Genomic DNA, 5,422 nt, shown 5'->3' with positions numbered 1-5,422 from the left:
ATATGTACATACATGTACATATATATGCATATACTCATATATTGTTTATATATATATATATATATATATATATATATATACAAATAAGATGATTATTTACTTTCAAACGCAGAAACGCCGTTAGAACATCAGAAATATTGGGTAAATTACCCTTACAAAGCGGAAAGATTTGTCAACAACCAACCATGAGATTCGAACGCACATACCTTGAAGACTCCGGTCAAGTGCTTTACCATTTTTCTGGCCAAGTGCTTTACCATTATTCGTGGACAGTAAAAAAGGATTGGCTGGACTAATTTCAATCTTCTGTTGAAATTGTATCGGCTAGGGTGAATTGTGCTTAACTGTGCATCAAATGAACTCACTTGTACTAATTTATTGATCAGAGGAAAGATGAAAAGATGAATGTATTATTCACAGGGAACAAATATTTTATAATAAATCTAATATTATAGAAATAAAATATTAAAATCTTCACTTTATTTATGATTTTAATGTTCCTGTGGAAAGTATTAATGTCCCAGCTTCCCATTTCTTTGCATAATAAATTGTAGGGGTTTTTTTTGCGAATATTCGGAAGATGACATATCCTGAATCTCTATAATCGATGACTGAAATGATTTTATTGTTATTATTATTATTATTTCATTACAATTTTACAGTCATACAGTCCATGTGGTTTCCAACTTCTATCTAACCTTTTCTCCTTTAATGAAATGGTTTAAACAAGCGTAAACATAGCGTGCATTTCGGGTTAACCATTATTTAATTAAATCTCCAATCTGCATAATTCATAGTTTTATTTTGATGACAATAATTGCTTTCTCCTTTTTTCCCAAGATTTAGATGTAAAATAAACAAATATGCTGATTAACTATTAACGTTTGCCATAAAACATATCTGAAATATTTCAATACCTTTCCTTTGTGTTTATGTGATAGTTGCATTCTTGCAAAAGTAGTCACCATTTTCATTATGAAAATGACTATAGATCATCAGATACAGATAACAGAATTCAAACTGTCATACTGATGTAGATGGGAGTTACTTCTATTAATTTCTGCAATAGCGATGATTGATTTCCTGGAGAAACGATGTAGTTACAACCATAAATAATTATTCGGCCATATTTTTTCAATTCTTTAGATATGCAGAAGGAACAGTGATTGAATCGTTCCCTGCAGGTGACTATATTATATAATTCAGCAGCTGATACATAGTCGAATCAAGAATATCTCAAAATTACGCTTCGTTTCGCTCGATCCGATAATACCTTGATCCTTACAAACGTAAAAACTTCCTGAGGAAAATTAATTGAAACGTTCAGATTTCGGCAGTCTCTAGAGCTTTCTTTCTCACATATTTTTCTCTTTTTATTATTCTAACGTGTAATTCCACAAAGTACGCCGCTTTTACATTTTCTAGCTATGATAAAATAAAATAAAGGAAAAATGTTAAAAGAAAATTTAGCCGCCATTTTCAATTGTTTCCGTTGTTTCAAGCCAGCGTTCTCTTGAGAAGTTATTCAACATTACTTTAGGTTCAATGGCTTTAGAGATTAAGAGGGGAAATCCAGATTTTATTAATATTCAGAAGTAAAATAACTAAAAAAACGTTTTCTTTTATGCCCTATGATATCATTTTTTAAATTTTCTGATATCATTTACATATCTGGAGTACCATAGTGTGCCGCATAGGTGACGATGATGCAATGATTAACGCCAGTAATAAAGTCTTTGGGTGTGACTCATTTATTCCGTCAACATTTTATTGCGGCATCAATCTATTGGCATGAATGTGCTGCACGACATCCTGCTTGTAACTTATAAAATTTTGTTGTTGTTGCTTAAATCCCAGCATTGAACCATCCTTGACCTAAGCAAAATCCGTGTGTTACTTCCGCATTATTATTCCATAAAATGTGCTTATTGCAAAACATCAGTCTTACAGATACGCTCTGTCATAGCGATTTAAAAACATTATTTAACAAACTGGTCAGGACACCTTTAAACTGTTACTTTTGGGTAAGTGGAAACACCTTTCGTCTTTTGACATATTAGAGCTTTAACTTTCTCCCTCTTTAATTCCTCTATGAATTCTAAAAGAAAATACAGTCCCCTTATAATATGCATTTTCTATATATTTTTTCTTTTCTACTAGCGGACCTATACCGAGTGGGTTCTTTGACAAGCAATTATAGCAAACTTTATAGCTATTAACATTATAAACAACATTATGCTTTTTTATTTCCTGCTTATTGGTTTGAATATTTACTGTATCTACTTGCTCAATGTTGTTCATTTTCTTTTTCATTCTGTTGGTCTTTTTTAAATATTGAAACAATATTTTCAAATATTTTTGTGGTTTGTGCATGGTCGATATTGTACATGCTTGTGGTTAATACCTTTTACCACAATTCCAAGAAAAGTTAACGTGAGTTTACAAAATGCAGTATACATAATTGTCCGAAAGCAAACGTTAGCTTTCCACCCCAGGATAAGTGATACGAATGTTCAAGAATTACATTGCTTTTTATTGGCAAAATTTGTTCGCAGATACATTTTATATTTAGTACGAGGTAAATCCAAATGTTCCACAGATCAGTGTTTTTGAAATACCTATACACATCAAAACGCAATAATAATAATAATAATAATAATAATAATAATAATAATAATAATAATGATAATAATAAAAAAAGGCGACTACCGTACCAGTGGTTGTAGGAAAGGCGACTACCGTACCAGTGATTCTAGGAAAGGCGACTACTGTACCAGTGATTGTAGGAAAGGCGACTACCGTACCAGTGATTGTAGGAAAGGAGACTACTGTACCAGTGATTGTAGGATCTCTAGGAATAATAAAAAAAAAAGGTACTGAAACCTATTTGAAAATGATACCAGGCTTACCATCCCTACAGGAAGTGCAAAAATTTGTGTTAACTGGAACGACTCATGTACTGAGAAGAGCATTATCGCTGTGAAAACAACATCCATTCATGAATTTTATTTTTTTTTTAATACATATTTTACCTGTGAATTTGCGTGTGTAAACTGGGAATGCATACAACGAGTTTCTCTGCCCTAGGTGTACGGAAAACACTCGGCGAGAAATGGAAGAAAATTTGAAGAAAGAAGAAAAAAAACAACATAATAATAATGATAATAATTTTAATAATAATATGTAACAACAAAAGAATGAGAGCTCGATATTAAAGAAAGAGAGGACTATTTATATATGTTATAAATTATAATAAACAGTAAAGGATTGTCATTATAGTACTCGGAATTTCGAATGCCGGAGCGAAATGCTATGATACATTCTCGTCGGTTATTAATGGCAACAGACGCTATAAAAAAAAAACGTTAAATATAAGGGAAGTAATTCTAATAGGTAGAAAAAGAAAAAAGAAAAAAGAAAAACGATAAAAAATATAAAAAGTGTATAAAATATATATATAAAAATATACGCACAAACATATTCACAAAATACATAGACATAAACCTCCTACGTTCACAACGTTTACATACATGTACACTCACAAATATGTATACATACATGCACACACACAAACATATATGCATGTACGTACTCATAAATGCACACATATCCACAAATACATGCACACATAACCACGCAAACACGTACATATATGTATATATATACGCAACCTCATCCTCATATACACATTGGTGCTTACATGTATTCACGTAACATAATACATATTTTGACATTTATACCTACAAATATATGTGTGTGTATATATATATAAATATATATATATATATATATATATATATATATATACAGACGTATATTCGCACTCGCACGTACATGTATAATATATATATGTGTGTGTGTATACATATATACATACACACTCTCCCATCATACACCCAGACATATACAAACATGTGCATATCCATATAAGTGAAGGGGCGTGTGCATGAAAATCGCACATTTGCACCGGACACAGTCTTACAATCATGTACATACATTTACACATACACACACACACACACACACACATGCATACATATAATATATATAAATGCATATACATATACACACACACGTACACACTCGCACAATTGAAAAGAAAAAAGAAAAATGAAAAAAATATATATAAAAAGTTAAAAATTAATGGAAGTTAAAATATATGGGAAAGTTTGTGCGGGAACTTAGTAGAAATGTGGATTCTAGCCGTGATTTTGGGGGTCCAAAGCCGTAACAGGTATTTTGTGACATGTAGAAATGATCCAAAGAGTTCAGTTCTCGAATTTAAACATATAGCAGGGTCTAAGGAACTTTTCCAGATGAGCCATCTTTACATATTACAAAGACCGCATTTGGCACTACCGTTAGTATAAGGTTTACACTTGGCTAAGATATTCCAGTAAATCCTGTAGTTGATACCTTGTTCTTTTAAGAACCATATATAACTGGGTAATTTGGTAGGTTTTCGTTTATTCCAGTGTCTGAAGCTTAAGGTATCATTGTTGAATCTTGCTTTCAAATTTCCCTCTGTGATACCCACATATCTGTTGGATGAAACTGTATTATTAGCAGTCGTGGAATTTACAGTGGCTTTATAAATAAGGGCCTCGGTCGCACAGGCTCCATTTAGTGGACACAGGTCTTCGTGTTGTGTTGTATTGTGCATAATTTTGTTTTTAAAATTCGGAGTGGAACTAAAAGTAAATTTTAGGCTACGTCTATTGAAGAGTTTTCTATATTTATGATGTATTGGAAAATGTTTATCTATAAGTGATAAGAAATATTTACCTATATTAAAGGTCACTTCGTGGTAGTAAGGGAGTGTGAACCAGATAATTTTCCTGTGTCTATGTTTCCCTTTCTTTATTTCTGATCTATTAGGGGTGTAACCTATCTCCTCTTTAGATCCATTATATTTAACGGCATCATTATATAGTGGGACAGCGTTATTAAATATGTTTATATTAAAGGAGAGGCTAGAAAGTCTCTTATTAATATTCTTAACTAAATTCTTAAACACTATGAGGGGTGTGTGGCAAGGCCTACCTTAATATAACTTAGTCTATCGTTGGGCTTCCTATAGGCTTTGTAAATATTCTCTTGTAAATCTAGAGATACGTCAAGGAAATTGACTGCGCGCACACACACACACACACGCACACACACACACACACGCACACACACACACACGCACACACACACACACACTCACATATATATATATATATATATATATATATATATATACGTGTGCGTGTGTGTGGGTGTGGACATGTGTATATGTATGAGTACGTACATACATATATGTTTGAGTGTGTGCGTGTGCATGTACGTATACATGTTTGTGTGTGTAAGTATGTAGATGTTGTGAATGCAGGTTTATGTTTATGTATTTTAAGAATATGGTTGTGTGTATATATATATA

This window comes from Octopus bimaculoides, chromosome 1 (genome assembly GCF_001194135.2).
Source record: "Octopus bimaculoides isolate UCB-OBI-ISO-001 chromosome 1, ASM119413v2, whole genome shotgun sequence".
Taxonomy (NCBI): Eukaryota; Metazoa; Mollusca; class Cephalopoda; order Octopoda; family Octopodidae; genus Octopus; species Octopus bimaculoides.
Note: the sequence above shows the minus strand (reverse complement) of the source record.